General features: G+C 35.3%; 2 non-coding genes across 2 annotated transcripts; one reads left to right on the top strand and one right to left on the bottom strand.

Annotated features, from left to right (window-relative positions):
- Nucleotides 1–7,538: 7,538 nt before the first annotated feature.
- LOC114417530 lies at nucleotides 7,539–7,621 on the top strand. Its single transcript, XR_003667793.1, has one exon. It is a non-coding gene; the product is annotated as a small nucleolar RNA Z159/U59 (small nucleolar RNA).
- A 9,978-nt stretch (nucleotides 7,622–17,599) lies between these two features.
- Nucleotides 17,600–17,706, bottom strand: LOC114417576. The gene has a single exon (XR_003667836.1). It is a non-coding gene; the product is annotated as a small nucleolar RNA R71 (small nucleolar RNA).
- Nucleotides 17,707–18,792: the final 1,086 nt, after the last annotated feature.

Below are 18,792 nucleotides of genomic sequence, written 5' to 3'. Positions count from 1 at the left end.
AAGGTATGCTTTAATTGGATTGTTACTGAGTATGAGCATGTACATTATGCTGGAAAAAATCCTTCTTGTTGTGGGTGTGTGATGAGAACTACTCACAGTCTTCCATGTGCATGTAACCTATCCAAATATGTTCTTAGTTCCATCCCACTTGATTCAATCCATATGTTTTGGTAGAGGCTAAGTTTTTCAGGCCAAGGGTTATCTGAGCCCCAAGTGACCATAACAAAAGAGATGGAAACCATATCCAAGCGATTTGAGGAGCTTGATGTTTGTGGCAAAGTAACTCTAAAGAGAAAACTCTAAGAAATTACCTACCCTGATCAAAACTCTATGTGTCCTCCTCGAGAAAAGGTCAACACCAAAGGTGCATAGAAGAAACCGATGACCAAACACCAAAGATCAACAGAGCGTGATCCGTCTTACTGTGAGTATGTTGATGATTGACATTCTGTGTAAAATAGTAATTCTTCAGTCAAACATAGTGCATCATCTTCTGACCAGGCCATTCCAAGAAGGACCATGCCGATGTTGGATCAATTTCATCTATTAATTCACAATTTCATTAAAAACATTGTAGATGTGAAAGATGACAGTAACTATGGATATCGTGCAATTGTTGTGTTATTAGGTATGGGTGAAGATTCATGGTCGTTGGTGCGCAACCATTTGCTTAAAGAACTTGTCAAATGGTCTAATGAGTATGTCAACCTCTTTGTTGGCATAGATAGATTTAAGGAATTAAAGAGGTCCCTACTTGTTGATGGATTATCCATGGTATGTAATTTATGTTTTTTTTAGAATTAACTTTAAATAAATGTCATCTGTATACTTGTTTCATGCAGATTACTATGGATAAGTGGATGGATATCACCGACATGGGATATGTCATTGCATCGAGGTATAATGTAATCCTTTTATCGTTGTCTTTGCAACAAAGTATGACGTTTTTTCCTCTTAGAAGTCAACCACCAACAGATTCTTCTGTGCATCACATAATATGTATTGGTCACGCTTTTGGCAATCATTTTGTTTAGGTACATTCATAGTAATGGTATTTTTTACATAATGTCAATAATTGTGTGCTCATAACTTTTGAATTGTTTGTGCATGTGTAACAGATTTATTTAAGAGACCGGTGACTGTTATCACCTCTAGCTTTGTTATGGTCTAGGAATTGTCATTCTCAGGCAAAGCAGTGGTCAACTCCATATATTAGTAGAATGCATCAGTACAAAAATTTGATGATGTTGAAAAGAGATTATGTTGATTTAAGTGAAGAGTGAACATTTAGGTTCCGCTAACATTGTAATGTCCTACATTAATATATAGTTATTTGTTACATTAATATGTTACTTAGGGTTTAGTGTTATGTATGTTGCTAGAGCTAACCGCGATGTGAAAACCAAGGTCTAGTGTTACGCTTTAGTGTTACATGATATACGTTTGGCATTAGTAATATTAAAAGCAATTCAAATAAAATTGGCAACACCAGAAAATATTGTCAAACAAAATAAAACGATAAACATAGTCTACAAATGATTAACATAGTGTTCATGTGTGAGCCGTGTGCCTCCTTTGTCGTGACCTGACATATACATTACCATCCACAGTGACAACCCTAGTGATCTGTATGCAGTCTTGCATCACATCGTGTGCTTTTGTGCCTTCAATCATTATCCTTAGGTTGAGCAACCGCTCCAATCTTTCTGCAATTGCTTGACAAGCATCCTATGACATTGACAACAACGGATAAGGTATTTCCATATTGCATAATTAATTGAGAATAAATTAAGAATACCATGAATTAAAATGTTACCACTGTAAGTCTAGGCTGCTCCACATTAGAAGGTGCTTGTGCAGGTGCTTCCTCCATAAATGCTGTTGCCACTGGGATCTCAGGCATATCTGGTTCCACATATGTCCCATCTTACATGACAGGTGGATGCCTGGTTGGATCACCGGGCTGTGTCGGCCTCATGAATGGATGTGAAATTATGTAGAACCACTCCATGTAGTCGTGTGCACATTGTCCAAGCACAACACAAATCTGGGCCACCGGTGCAAGGTAGTTAGAGAAATGCATCCATCTATCCTCAATGTCTTTGAGCACAGTCTTGGACTCGCGCAGTGTGGAGGAATCGTTTGAACATACCCAAATTGTCGCATCACCCTTTCTAGTCGGTGTATGACGACAATGAGACCCCATCGGGTATGTCCAAAAAAACATGAAATAAGATCAAACTCCTGAACTGTACGATGGCCACCATAAGGCATCCATCAAATATCAACAGTCCTCAGTCAATCAAGACACTTTCGATACTTCGATCCTAGTTATGCCTTCGTAGATGTCCAACGACAGGCATGTGGTGACCTTTCATTATAGTTTGAGTCTGTAAAAGCCTCAGAAATAGATGGAAAATGCTCATAAATCCAACACTACACAAATTTGATAAGAACAAAAAAAATTACACATGAACATATTAAAAAATTAGTAAAAACAACAATTAAATAACAATCATTCATAATTACCTATTATAGTGTGATATATCTAGCAAGTTATCTGTTGTCGCTCTTGCAAGCATCATTCAAATTATCGTACATGTGCACTCCACTCTGACTGAGGCCTCGGAAGACGTCTAAGAACACAACATGCACATGTGTTGCACTCTTATTAGCAAAAATAGTGCAACCTAACAAGTGAAACAAATAAGCTCGAGCTGCTACAGTCCAGTGTCCGGTCTCACATTTACTATGATAAATCTCTTGTAGCCACGATAGGCGTACGTATGCCCCATGACACTGCATTGTCTCATCTCTAGCTTCATCTCCAACAACTTCAAGTAACTCAACTAACATCAACACCGCTTTGTCGACATGAAGAGTGTCGAAGCTGTGGAATGCTCCTATGATGGGCAGATGGAGCAAAGAGGCCATGTCATCGAGGGTGATGGTGACCTCTCCTACTGAAGATAGAAACTGCTTGTTTCCTTATGCCACCTCTCGATAAAAGCGGATATAAGTTCCCGATCGCCAGTGTCCAATGAACATGCAATCAAAGAACTTAATCCTGTGACAACGACCAACCCTTCAATCTCAGTAGCAGACCTCCTGAATTTCTGAACCTTCCTTCCATGGGAGGATAACTTTAATTCAGGACGTTCATAAAAAAAATTAAATAATTTTAACAATTTTAACGATAATAACAAATACTTGTTGAAATGTTATGTATTAAAAACTATAAATACCTCTGCATTCCAAATAATGACAACAACATGATCAACATAGGTAGTCAACACTAATGTGTCAAGAGGCCCGCCTGGAAAACCTTCGGCATCATCAATAACTTCTTCATCATGTTGGAATACCTCTTCAGCTGTGTCATCCACGTGAAGAGCATCCTCAGCAACAGCGATAACTTCCCGTTGCCTACGTGCAGATGCTGTGAGCCTTTGGTGTTGGGGAACATCATCTGAATCAAGATTATCCCCTCTCCCTAGGACTCTTCCTATAATATGCCTAATGCACGCCCTAAACCTCTAGTTCTAACCATAATTTGTAAATTTCCACATACATACATTTTTTGGTCAAAATTCAAACAATACTTAAATCAATTACAATACAATCATTCCTAAATAAAAAAATATTTTATAGTTAAAAGAAAAACAAATTCATTATATTTCGAATTAAAATAAATAACTATTTAAAAACATAATACAAAATAATCTATTTTTTATTTATCTAATAAACAATAACTATTTACAAACAAATAATAAAATAATATATTTATATTTCATACAAATAAAATATTTATAAACAAATAAAAAATTAATATATTTACAATTAAAATTAATAATTATTTCATAACATAATTCAATATAAACTATTTTTTATTTAAAACACAAACAATACCTATATTTATAACAAAACTAACAAATAAACTAACTATTTAAAAACATAATTGAAAACATAATTTTTCAAACAATACCTATTTTTAAAACTAAATTAAATTTTTATATTTACAATTACAAATAAACTAACTATTTACAAACATAATTCACAGTAAACTATTTATTATTTCCAAAAATAATAATAACTATTTACAAAAAAAATAACATATTTATATTTCATAAAAAAACATATTTAAAAACAAAAACAAAATAACACTTTTAACACAAAAAACTTTTTCTATTACAAACTAATTTTTCATTTTTTTAATTAATTAAAAAAAATAACATACGAATCAGATGATCCGTATAACTTATACAGATCAGATGATCCGTATGTGTTACACGAATCATATAACCCATGTGGATCATATGATCCATATGAAACCAGAACAGCCCAAACACCAAAACAACCATTAACAAAGAGCACGAAGCTTACCTCGACGGCAGAAGCTGTAAAGATCAGTGGAGACGTCCTCAATGCTGACAACAGAAGCACTCAACGGCGACAACACAGAGGAAACCAAGGAGTCCTGGTCACCAACAATCTTATTTGAGCAAATTACACTAACCTCCCCTCAAGTTGACACTTATTAGACACTTAATTTGTTTGTCTCCCCTAAACTATTACCGTCAGTGACTGCATTAATTATTTTTTAATTACCCAAATTAGCCTCATCAATTAAGCATGCACATGTTCATTTATCGTATTGTATTCTGAGTGAATTTAGCCCCAATTTGTTGTGTTAGGGATTGCGAAAATGGTAGCTACAGTTATGCTTTGTGAACCTTGTGGAGGGCTTTGAACCTCAATCCCAAAGTGGTGTGACGTCGCTGCTATTGTACGGTGGTGCGACGACGACGATTTTTGGTTCTGTGATTTCTTGGGTAGTCTCATTGTGTAAACCTTGAGGAGGGCTTCGGTTCTTGATCTCAAAGTGGTGTGACATCGCTACTATTATACAGTGGCGCGACAATAACACTGTGATTTTGGGTTCTACGATTTCTTGGACAATTGTTTGAAGGAGTTTGTTGGTAGACGGTGGTGGTTTGAGTGCAAAAGTGAGAATTTGTAGCTGATTTGCAATTCAGAAAGGTCTAGTTCAAAATTTGGAAAGGAGGATTGTTCACTAAAGAACCAATTGTAAATCAAAGTGTGCTTCAATGGAAGAAAAAAAAAAGACGGGAAAATGCAAATCTTAAACTTGACAACAAACCTTCAATGTGTCATAAAACCTAGCTCAAGTTCAGAGCAAACCTTGACCTACTATAACTTGAAACCCACAAAGAAGAACTAGTCATGCGCATGCGCACCAATTTTTCAAGAAAAATATCGTTGGACGCTTTTAATGGGTAAGGTGAAGATAAGGGCCTTTTGGTCCTAAAAATTCATTAAAGAACCACATGCCTCATGTGATGGGTTTCAAATAACTGAAAAAATTTCTATTATGACATGGGGGTGCATATGTAACGGACTTGTAAAAGGTAAGGGAGGTTTGTGTAGGAGTAAAATAAGAAGGGGTGCCAGTGTAATAAGTGCTTACCTGGGATAGGTTAGTGTAATTTGCTCATTTTATTTTACCATATGTTTATATATCTAACCAGTGTGTCATCTAGTGCATTGCACAAATAATATTGTGAATACATATAATTTTTTTTCTTGAGATTTATAATATTGAATGAATATATTTTTTATGAACTCAGTATCTTTTCATCGAAATTCAATGACTAACCTCTTAAAAAATTGATCTTTTATAATAATTGCTTTTTCATAGCACTAACTTTGGATCAATACCTTGATCATATACTTCAAGAGTAAAACTATTTGTTAACCGTACCACATTGTATTGGTAACAATATATAATATTTATTTAATAAAATTTACGTATTGTAAAATTAAGATTTTAATTATAATAATGTATGTAATATTAAACAGTTTGTGAATAAAAAAAAATTACATATAATATTAGTATTTTTGTTTGAAAGATAGAGTTTCATTGTATATATAATTACTCAAATTATAATATCAACATTAATTATTCATACTAATTATTAATATCAAATGTAATATATATCAACGCATAATGAAAATATTTTTTAGTTGGATGCATAATAATAAATAATTAAAAAAATATGTTTGTAGTCGTCCCTCGAAAATTTTAAATTCCTATTTTTTGTCTCTGTAATAAAAATTAGTTATTGTTAATTCTTCATTTATTTTTATTCATCAATATTAGTCCTTGACAAGGACTAAAAATCAATAAATATTAGTCTCTACGAATAAGTAATTTTGATTAATAAAAAAATGATTGATTAAAAATGATCATATAAATTATAGGAAATAAACAAAAAACTAAAATTTTAAAGGGACTTAATAAACCCAAAATTCTTACTAAAATTTAATAATCACATAATCATGTGATTATGATAACAATATTATATTTTTAATAGAGTATAATTATAACAATGACAAAATCCGCATAATATAATACTGAATTCTAGAATATTTTAAACTTGATGTTATTATTAGTCAGTATTATTCATTATTAATTTATTAACAATAACTAAAAATGATTAACAATAACTTTCATTTCTTTTGGTGAATAATAATAATCATCATTTAATCACATTTATCTTTTTTTTTATCCGTAAAGATTGAACATTGTATCATGAGATTTATAACACTCATACATCCTACTCAACGAATTGAACTATATGATAGAATAACTCATTCACTTGTACAAACTATTCGTTATAATAATAATAAAATATTGAAATAATTAATATATAATTTACATTAAACAGTGATGCAACATTTTGCTTTCGTAATGTACAAAAAAAATAATCAATGATACAACATTCATACAAGGAAAAGTTAAATAAAATTCTTTATAAAAAAAGTACATTTAGCTATTGCAATTGACTTAAAACCTCTGTTACCTTCTAGGCCCGGCCTGTTTCAATCCGAAGGGAAATGGAGCTATCCAACTAAGTTGGGTTTTGAAATGAAAGTCCCCAAAAATAGAGTTAGGGTTTATCGATTTTCACATTATAAAGAGTGTGGTGCTTCACGCTCCCCATTTTCACCCTTCATATTTTCTGAAATCAAGGTATGCTGCTTTTGCTTGTCCCCTTAGTCTCTTTGAGATTTATGCATTTGTGCCTCCGTTTTTGTTCCTATGCATTTATTTGCGTATTTGATTCTGGAAATGCTTTTGTCTCTGCTAAGGATTCGATTCAGATAATATTTTCATTTTTTTATCTGTTTGTGTTCATCACTTTTGATTATTTTGTGTCAAACTGATAAAAATTGTGCTCCTTATGCCTTATCAGAATCTTATGGTCCAAGGTTTTAAGGGATTTTGAGACATTTCGTCTCTGTGGTTTTCACGGTTTTCAAAAAAGTATGTGTGGGGATTTAGGATTTTCTGCTAAGATTTTCACGCAAAGCATCATGGTTTTGGGTATAGGTTTTTTTAACCTGCTGACAAGGATTTTTTTTAATAGATGATTTCTTTTTTTGTTGTTGTTGTCTGAATTTCATGTCGATTAGGTTACATAGCATGTCCTTTCGTAAAGAAAACGGCCGATGAAGTCAATGAGGATGATGAGAAAATAAAACTTTCGTTCTTTCAAATTTCCCATGCGAAAAATAAATAGAGACTTGAACTGAAGATGCTTGCCTATGTTTATAATGTTTATGTTTTTCTAACTTTTCCTTATTATTATTTTTTTCGAATAGACAAGGGTGTTGCCTTTGTGTCGCAATCTATCCTTCGGCGAGAGGGTGACACAAGGTTCACGGGTGCGTCTTCCAAGAGAGGAAGGTGTGTAGAGTCGTCACCAACGTTTATTCGAGGAAAACGTCGGAAAAATCGGAACATGTGATCTACTAACTTTAATAGTAAAAGGTTCGGGAGTTATTTTTACGCACGGGAAATGTATTAGTACCACACGCGTTCGTTATAAGGAACGACAATCTTCAATCAAGTGTGCAAATATGACTTCAAAATTACGTATTTTTTCCTTTTTCTGTTTTTATGTATTTTCCCGCTTTTTATGTTTTTTTTTTTGTTTTTTAGGGGTCTTTTTGTATTTTTTATTTTTTTGTGGTTGACAAGGATGTTTTTCTCGCTCCTATGTATCCTCAATTGCGATGAGAAAATTAGATCTACGTAGTTCTTTTAGAACTAAATGTTGGTTAAATTTTTTTTTTTATCTTTTTTCACAAGATGAATTTTAATCGAACAAAGGTCATTTAAGGTGTTGGACCATTAAACGATTTTTTGATTTTGAAAAGAGAAAAACGTTAAGGTGTTGAACCATTAATGATCTCTTGGTTTTTTTGAAAGAAGAGAAACGTTAAGGCGTTGGATCATTAACGATCTCTTGGTTTTTTGAAAGAAGAGAAACGTTAAGACATTGGACCATTTGACCATTAACGATCTCTTAGTTTTTTGAAAGAAGAGAAACGTTAAGACATAGACCATTAACTATCTCTTGGTTTGTTTGAAAAGGGGTGGTCGACAAAAGCGGGACTTTTGCTCTTACGTATCCTCGATTTGTGGTGAGGAACTCAGACTTATGTAATTCTTGCAAAAAAGCAGAAAAGTTATGCGTTAATTTTATGTTTTTCAATGGTTCATGTTAACCGATAAAAGCAAAGAGGACCGTTTAAGGTGTTGAACTTTAAAACAGATTTATGAGACTTTTGCGGACAAATCTTGATTTGTGAATTGATTTTAGTCTTAGTTTCACTTTGGTTATTAGTCAATTCATTCAAGGAAATTTTTAAAGAAAAACGTTCGATTGATTTTTTTTATTATTTGTTTTAAAGATATTTTGATTATTTTATTATATTTTTATAAAGATATTTTGATTATTATTATATTTTTTTCAAAGATATTTTGATTATTTTATTATTATTATTATTGCCTTTTTTTGATTTAACCGAAGTTACAACGTGAATGGTCGGTTGAATTTTATTTTAACAATGATTAAACGAGATTAGAACATAAATGATCAGTTGAAATTTATTTTATCAATTATTTGGAGAGATAACAACTTAAATAAACAGTCAAAAACTCGTTAAAAGTGGAAGAAAAGAATACCAAAAGTAAGCGAAATAAAAATGAAAGCATACAAAACAAGAATGAACCGCTGAAGATGCATAGAATGAATTGAAAGATTCAAATTTGAAAACTTAATGGTTGGAGAACAAAGAACAATGAACAACGGTGAAGAACGACGAAGAACATCCACGGAATCGATAGCGAAAACGTCTCGGAAGCGTTACGGAAGCACCTCGGCTTGAATTTTCTCCTTTTTTCTTCTCCTCACTAATTTCAAGTGAAAGCTTATTGCAAAAAAATGCAGGACCCTTAAACTCAGCCCCCTTCCCCTATTTATAGAAGAAAAGGGAGGTGGTTGCCGCCGATAGGCTTCTTGAGGAAGATTCCTGAGTGCACCCCCAATTAATAAGTTCACCCCCCAGGGTTGCTTATTGATTAAGTTTCCTGAGCGCACCTCCCAATTAATTAGTTCACCCCACCTTTCAGAGTGTTCTAGATGAAGTTTGCTGAGTGCACCCCCCGTGTTTGATAAGTGCACCACCTTCAGGGTTGCTTACTACATAAGTTTCCTTAGTGCACCCACTAATTGATAAGTTCGCCCCCCCTCCAGGGTTGCTTATTGATTAAGTTTTCTGAGCACACCCCCAATTAATTAGTTCACCCCACCTTCCAGAGTGTTCTAGATGAAGTTTCTTGAATGCACCCCCAGTGTTTGATAAGTTCACCATCGCTTTTGTATTTTTGGTTGTTTTCTTTCCGAAATGTCCTAGAACTTTACGGATTCCATGACAATGGGTATTAAACATTTTGAAGTGGTCAAATGAAGATCGCATGCCGACAAAAAATGGTCCCCGGACGAAATTAGGGTATGACACCTTGTTCCTACGTATCACTAAGTACAATGAGGAAATCAGACCTACGTTGTTTATGTTTTTTTTTAAAAGATTCATTTTAAATACAAACAAAAAGTTGTTAAGGTGCCGGACTTTGAAACTACCTTTTAATTTTTTTGAAAAAAAAGCAAAGAGAACCGTTAAGACTTTGGACCTTGAAGATATTTGACGAAAAAAAGTTTGGTTGTGAATTGATTTTTTTTCACTTGATTTTGTTTATTACTTTCCAGTCTCACTAAAAAAAATCAATTTCATGACACTAGTGACCGATTAGAACTAAGTCTTATGAATAAAATGAAATTACCAAGATAAGTGTAGAAGATAAATGCACACATAATATCACAAAGGACCTATAAGGGTACATAGATTACCTCAAAATCTTAAAAAAAATACTAACCGACTGTTGTACACGGTACAAGGCTAGCAAGAGAAATGATGTAAGAAACGATCCACGGTTCGATTCCACAGTGCCTCGATTTTTCTTTTTCTTCTTCTTCTCTTCCTCTTTCCTGCGTTTTTCCTCCCTTTCTTCAGTTTTCCGAACCTTCAACCTCTCCCCCTGCATGGCTATTTATAGAAAAAGCCGTTTGGTGCAGGGGAAGCTCGCCCAAGCTAGCTGGTTGCATAGGCTTGAAGTCATTAGCTCGCCCAGGTGAGTAGCTTGGTTCAACTTGCTTAGGGCTGAAGCTTTTTCTTGTTTAGGGTCAGAAATGACCATTATGCCTCTTCCTTGTGGCTTTTGTTTTTGAACTGACAACAACCATCAAAACCCTACGCAACCCCTTGGCCTTGCATTGTAATCGGTGTCAAACACCATAATTCGATTAGGAATGATCAAAACATCATATCCGAATGATAAAAACATTATACCCAGATGTAATTAGGATCTGACAGTTGCTCCTCTTTTACTTATATTTTATTCAAAATAAAAGATAAGTAAAGATAATGACACTAGTTTCATTCGAGCGATCTGGCTATTCAAAACTGGACACCAGAGAAAACAAAAAATGAAACCGAAAAAACAAAAGGACATTGAAGTCTTGTAAAGCACAAAACAGAAGACATCGAAGTCTTTGAAAAGCATAAAGACAGAGGACATTGAGTCTTATGGAAACATAAAGATAGAGGACATTGAGTCCTATGAAAACATAAAGACAGAGGATGTTGAATTCTATGAAACATAAAGGTGAGGACGTTGAGTCCTATGGAAACATAAAAACAAAGGGCATTAAGTCATTTGAAAAATAAAGGCAAGGACATTGAGTCCTATGGAAACATAAAGGCGAGGACATTGAGTCTTATGAAAGCATAAAGACAGAGGACGTTGAGTCCTGCTAAAAATAAAGACAGAAGACGTTGAGTCCTATGAAAATAAAGGCGAGGACATTGAGTCCTATGGAAACATAAAGACAGAGGACATTGAGTCCTATGGCAACATAAAGACAGAGGACATTGAGTCCTATGAAAAAGGACAGAGGACATTGAGTCCTATGAAAAAAAGACAGGGGACATTGAGTCTTATGAAAAATAAAGGGGAGGACGTTAAGTCCTATGGAAATTGATGTAGCTCCATGTGGAACTTGTAGGCCTTGGATCTTCTTCATCAATGGAGTCCTTTGCTTCTTAAATTTTAATGGCAGCCAAATGGAGAAGAAGAAGAATTGAGAGGAGATGCCACTTCAAGAAGAAGATGAGTCTAGAAGAAGCTCGCCACCATAGGAAGCCATGGATAAGAGCTTGAAGGTAAGAGAAAATGAATGGAGGGAGAGGGAGAGAAGGAGCAAGAAATTTTGTGCCTCAAAAGAGGTCTGAACTTTGAAGTTTAATTCTCAAATCATCAAAGTTAAAAAAATGCACACACATGGTCTCTATTTATAGCATAAGTGTCACCAAAATTGGAGGAAAATTTAAATTTTACTTGAATTTGAAATTGAATTTGTGGAGCCAAATTTTGGAGCCAAAATTTCACTAATTATGATTAGTGAATTTTACTTATGGTTCAACCCACTAATCCAAGATCAAGTCCAAGATTCTCTACTAAGTGTGCTTAGGTGTCATGAGGCATGTAAAGCATGAGGGACAAGCACAAAGTGTGACTATATGATGTGGCAATGGAGTGTAGCAAGCAAATGCTCACCTCCTCCTCTAAAATTTAATTGGATTGGGCTTCTCCCAATTCAATTAAATTTATTTACCAACACACACATCAAATATTCACCCAATGCATGTGAAATTACAAAACTACCCCTAATACAAAAACTAGTCTAGGTGCCCTAAAATACAAGGGCTGAAAAATGCTACATTTTAAGGGTACCCTACCTACATTATGGAGCCCTAAATGCAAGGCCCAAAAATAGTGAAACCTTAATCTATTATGTACAAAGATAAGTGGGCTCATACTTAGCCCATGGACCCGAAATCTACCCTAAGGCTTATGAGAACCCTAGGGCCTTCTCTTGCATCTCTAGCCCAATCTACTTGGAGTCTTCTATCCAATGCCCTTGCAGGGTAGGATTGCATCATTTTCTCCCCTTTGAAAAGGATTTGACCTCAAATCCCGTGGTTCTTGAAACTCTGGGGTTTTTTCCTCAACACCTGTAAAAAGAACAAAAACATACATATTAGTGGTGTCTGGGAAGTTGAAGTAAGGTAAGGTCTGAAAATAAGAACAATCCTACCTAATGAGTCCCTATGTACACAAATCATGAAGATGTTGGATGCACGAGTGATTTTACAAAAGAGGGTTGCACCACTCAAAAGATTCATCATACCACCTATTTTAGGGATTTGGTGCTTAATACTACCTATTTTCGGCACCTACAAAGCACAAGGATTTAAGCTCTTGCGAACCAAACCCTCATCCAATAACTCCTTTACTTGAGGAATAAACTCAAGCCCAAGAGGTGTGGCAATTCTAACAAGTGTCTTTTTACAAAGGAGAAAATGTGGAGGTTGTCTAAGAGGGGAAATTTCTTTAATATTTGTCTTTATTTCAAAATGTCTTTTCTTCTTAGCTAACCTTTTGGAGGAGACACTTACCTCCTTACACTCATCTTTAACCATTAAAGGTTGTCCTTCTTCTTGGGGGTAGATTTCTTCACTAGATTCTTCCCCTTTTGATTTTTCACTTTCACTAGAGGAAGGTGAAGTAGTAGCCTTATCTTGGCTACTATAAATGTCTTGACCCCTCATAATCATGGTTTTCTTGGTGGAGCATTGAGAAATAATGTGTCCTCTTCCAAGACATTTAAATCACTTCATAGAACTAGTTTTCTCTTGCATACTAGCCTTAAGGGGTTGCTTTTCTATTGTCTTCCCCTTATCATCTTTGGGCTTAGAAGGAGTCACCCCTAAGATGCCTTGACCTTGGTCTTTCTTTGGATAAGAGTGAGAGCCATAAGGTTTTGAAGTAGACTTCCTTTTAAGTTGTTGCTCTACCCTTATTTCCCAATCTAAGTTAGCCTCTACATTGTCCTTCCCATGGAAGTATGAGAGGTTAATGTTAGCCTCTTGAGGCTTTCTTTGCTTTTCTCTCCTATGGGAGTGAGGTCTAAGATGTGACCTATGCCTTCCTTCATAATAGTCACGAAGTTCTCCAATTAGGCTCTTTTAAGAGTTATGACTATTATAGGAGACATTTTTTTTCTTTTCTTAACTCTTTTAATATTTTCCTTCTTTCTTCCTCTCTTATTTTCTCTCTTTCATCCTGACTTATTTCTTCCACTCTTTTTTTCCCTTTTTCTTTTCTCTCTTGTTTTTCTTTCCTCAACTTAAGGGATCTCAAATCATCTAATATCTTATACAAGGGGTTCTTAGAAGTAGAAGCCTTATCATTAACACTAGATGAAGAATGAAGACTTATGTTGGTTCCTAAGTTGTGGTTCTTTCTTGTTGGGGGTTTGAAAACAAAAGGTAAAAGAAACTATGGTTGAAACTAGCCAAAATAAACACTAAAAGAGGTGTGAAAGATAAGGTAAAAACTAATTGGTAAAAGACAAGCTATCTAGGCGGTTTGACAATGGAGGGTAAAGGAAATAAGCCATGAAAGTAAGCAAGAAATTAAAGTGCAAGAAATGCAAACTAGGCAGATCCTAAGAATGTTTGGATGACCTCATTTAAGGTTCCCAAAAAAACACTCACTATCCTAAGGGAAAATTGCCTAAAATTATTACACACAAATGAAAGTAGGGTGACTAGTGGAGGCTTCCAACTTACTTCCAATGAAAGGCCTTTTTGTTACAAAATTTGAAAGCAAAGCAAATTGCCAATTACAAAATTACAAAGACAAAAAAGTCCTCAATTGTAGTGGCTATTCTCTCTTTAGTGTTTCACTCTATTTGGAGTGCTTCTTATTCCAATAGCTCTTAAGGTGGTTGGCCCTTTGCTTCTTGACTCAAATTCTTCAAGATATGGCACCAATCCTCCTTCCCAATTCCCTATATGGCAACTCACAAGCAAGGAAACAAAGAGACAAGCAATAACCAAAGACAAAAAAAAAATGAAATGAAAGATAAACCAATAGAGTTTCAACAAGACAAATTTTCAATGATTATTCAACAATTAAAGCAATGAAAAGCACACAAAATCAAGCTAGGACTCAAAGAGAAACCTAGAATGGCTCTAGAGTAGAGTAGAAAAACTAAAAAAAAAAGACTCAAGAAACCTCTAGTTTTGGCACTTGTTTTCATAATAATTTTCAATTGAAATTTCAGAACTAGGATTGGTATAAATTAGGCACCAATTATAGAACAAATTTTGAGCCAAAACAACAAGCACACTTTCCTTTCACTTTTTTTTTTCTGGGCACTGATTTTTCTGCCAACTTGTGTGATTTTTCTTATTTTTTCCTTTAATCCAAATCGCTTGGTTCTTTTTTATAATTTTGGTCCAGATGTCTAGAAAATTTAGTAAAACTTTCAGCTCAAAAAACGTAGTGACCGATTCCCAGTAATTCATACAAGTTCGTATGTTCAAGCTGCCAGCACCAGCGATTTCAACCTAGAAATCAAGAGTAGTGTTTATGTTACTTAAGGCTTGGATAGTTACAATTTGTGTTTGCTTATGCTCAATTATCTTGAATAACACAATTCAAGAGAGCTTAAGACTTATTTGATTCACAAATCCAGCCATAACTCAGCACCACAACTCAACTTCATCATAGGCATCATGTAGGAAACTTAGAAAACAAAAAAAAGAGTTCAACAACAAGACTACTTCTAGGAATTGATTTAGAACATGTTATGAACTAAATAACAGGCATGAATTAGACTCAAAATTCAAAATATAGGCTAAGAATGACAAGAATACATGAACAAATGTATCTAGAATTCAATCAACAAAATAAAAATTCAACACAAACTTAGAACATAATGTGACAATTACTATGATTAAACATGACTCTAAGACAACATGGATTAAGTGATTTACACTTAGATTTTTGTGTTTTTTTTTTCTAATCAATATTTTGGAAGAAAATTTAGATCTAAGGTTCAGCACTAGAATATTATGAATGAAAAATGATAGAACCTAAAATCAACACAAAAGCATGATTCAAGAGTAGATCTACAAAATTTGAACCATAGAAATACAAGAACAAGTGTAGGTCTAAGATTTAATCGGTTTATTTTTTTGAATCTACTTTAAATAGCACCAAACCACAAGACAATGGAGGATATACATGGAGAATAAGATGAAGAACAAGGAATTAAAGAGAATTCACTGAACAAAAAGATAGAGGAAGCAAAAGAACATCAACTAGATGAAGATGCTCTTAATACCACATGATGTAAGCTCCATTGGAGCTTGTAGGCCTAAGATCTTCTTCATCAATGGATTCCTTTGCTTCTTGGAAGATGAATGGCAGCGGAAGGGAGAATGAAGAGAGAGATGAGACGCCACTTCAAGGGGAAGATGAGTCTAGAAGAAGCTCACCACCATAGGAGGCCATGGATAAGAGCTTAGAGGAAGAAGGAGATGAATGAAGGGGGAGGGAGAGAAGAGCACGAAATTTTGTGCTCTAAGAGATATCTGAACTTTGAAGTTTAATTTTCAAATGATCAAAGTTAAAAAAATGCACACACATGGCCTCTATTTATAGCCTAAGTGTCACACAAAATTGGAGGGAAATTTGAATTTCTATTCAAATTTCACTTGAATTTGAAATTGAATTTGTGGAGCCAAAATTTCACTAATTATGATTAGTGAATTTTAGCTATGGTTCAGCCCACTAATCCAAGATCAAGTCCAAGATTCTCCACTAAGTGTTCTTAGGTGTCATGAGGCATGTAAAGCATGAAGGACATGCACAAAGTGTGACTATATGATGTGGCAATGGGGTGTAGCAAGCAAATGCTCACCTCCCCCTCTAAAATTTAATTGGATTGGGCTTCTCCCAATTCAATTAAGTTTATTTCCAACCACACACATCAAATATTCACTTAATGTATGTGAAATTACAAAACTACCCCTAATACAAAAAACTAGTCTAGATGCCCTAAAATACAAGGGCTGAAAAATCTCACATTTCTAGGGTACCTTACCTATATTATGGAGCCCTAAATACAAGGCCCAAAAATAATGACACCTTAATCTAATACGTAAAAAGATAAGCAGGCTCATACTTAGCCCATGGGCCCGAAATCTACCCTAAGGCTCATGAGAACCCTAGGGCCTTCTCTTGCATCTCTGGTCCAATCTTCTTGGAGTCTTCTATCCAATGCCCTTACGGGGTAGGATTGCATCACTCTTCTCTTTGTTGTAAAGGAAGCTTCCCAGTTATGGAAAGCTAAATCCTCTGTTGGATCTTCCTTGTAAGTACTTGATGTAAATATCTTTTTATCTATTTAATGATGTTTTGTGTGTTCACTGTGCTATCAAAACTTCATTCTACCATGCTTTTTCCTTGATCACATAGATGCATGTGTTTTTAGGATCATTCAACAGTGGAAACTGGTCTGATTCTTAGAACTTGATAGGATAGGGCTAGTTTGTCATATTTTCATGAGGAATCGGGGTACGGTAACCTAGTGGTTGTATGTTTGTCTTAATGCGGTCCTAGCCGAGTTTAGTCCAACAAGAGGAATATGCGGATGATGCTTGGTCAGGATTTGGCTAGACTATCATGGGAATCGGGGTTTAGCATTTAAGGAGACACCATAGAACGCATGAGCATTGTTAAGTAGAGAATATCCTTCTAGCATTAGGCACCTATTAGGAAGACCAGCGTGTCGTCTACTTGTTTTTACGCATCATTTCTCACGTGATTTTTCCCTTTTAATAGTTAGTTCATACACCTGTTCATAGTAAACACATCTCTTTTCACACTAGACACCTATTTACTGAAATAGCTTTACCAAGTAACACAAGTTCCCCGAGAGTTCGATATTCGGTTTTTACCGTTTTATACTACTTGCGCGATTCGGTGCACTTGCCATTTAATCCTTCTCTGCCCAAGTTTCATGGTCTTGCAGGTGAAGATCCTCATAAGAATCTTTAGGAGTTCCATATTGTTTGTTCCACCATGAAGCCCCCTGATGTCCAAGAAGATCGTATCTTTCTAAAGGCTTTTCCTCATTCTCTAGAGGGAGTGGCAAAAGATTGGCTATACTACCTTGCTCCCAGGTCCATTTTCAGCTGGGATGACCTTAAGAGGGTGTTCTTGGAGAAATTCTTCCTTGCATCTAGGACCACTGCCATAAGAAAAGACATTTCAGGCATCAGACAACTTAGTGGAGAAAGCTTGTATGAGTACTGGGAAAGATTCAAGAAATTGTGTGCAAGCTGTCCTCACCACCAGATTTCTGAGCAACTCCTTCTTCAATATTTCTATGAGGGACTTAGCAACATGGAGAGGAGTATGATTGATGCTGCCAATGGTGGAACTCTTGGTGATATGACCCTTGCTAAAGCTAGGAATTTGATTGAGAAGATGACTTCCAACTCCTAACAATTCAGTGCAAGAAATGATGCTATTGTCCTTAGAGGAGTCCATGATGTGGCCACAGATTCATCTTCATCTACTGAAAATAAAAAGCTTGAAGGAAAACTTGATGCCTTGGTCAACCTAGTAACTCAGCTTGCCATGAATTAGAAATCTACACCTGTCGCAAGAGTCTGTGGTCTATGTTCTTCTACAGATCACCATACAGATCTATGTCCTTCTTTGTAGCAATCTGGAGTCAATGAGCAACCTGATGCTTATGCTGCAAACATTTATAGTAGACCTCCTCAATAGCAAAACCAACAACAACAGAATAATTATGACCTTTCAAGCAATAGATACAATCCAGGTTGGAGGAATCATCTAAATCTGAGATGGACAAGTCCTCCACAACAACAACAGCATGTCCCTCCTTTTCAGAGTACTGCTAGTTCGAGCAAGCCATATGTTCCTCCTCCAATACAGCATCAGTCACAACAAAGACAACAAGTAGCTCAGGCTCCTCCTCAACCTTCCTTAGAAGAGTTAGTGAGGCAAATGACCATCCAGAATATGCAATTTCAACAAGAGACAAGAGCCTTCATTCAGAGTCTGACAAATCAGATAGGGCAGATGGCTACTCAGATGAACCAAGCTCAGTCCCAAAATTCTGACAAATTGCCTTCACAAACTGTGCAAAATCCAAAAATATGAGTGCCATCACCTTGAGGTCTGGCAACCAAATTCAAGTGCCTCCACCAGTAACAGCACCTGCACCTGAACCTGTCAAGCTTCATTCTACACTTGAAAAAGAGGATGAGATAGTTGCACAAAAGAGAAAGCTTCCTAACAAAAATTTTCATGCAGGTGGACCTTCTTCTAGTAATTCCGACTTACAGCAGCCTCCTATCCCTCTTCTATTCCCACCTAGAGCAATTCCAAACAAAAAAATGGAAGAAACGGAA

This window comes from Glycine soja, chromosome 6 (genome assembly GCF_004193775.1).
Source record: "Glycine soja cultivar W05 chromosome 6, ASM419377v2, whole genome shotgun sequence".
Classification (NCBI taxonomy): domain Eukaryota; kingdom Viridiplantae; phylum Streptophyta; class Magnoliopsida; order Fabales; family Fabaceae; genus Glycine; species Glycine soja.
This window is presented reverse-complemented; position numbering and strand designations above follow the sequence as displayed.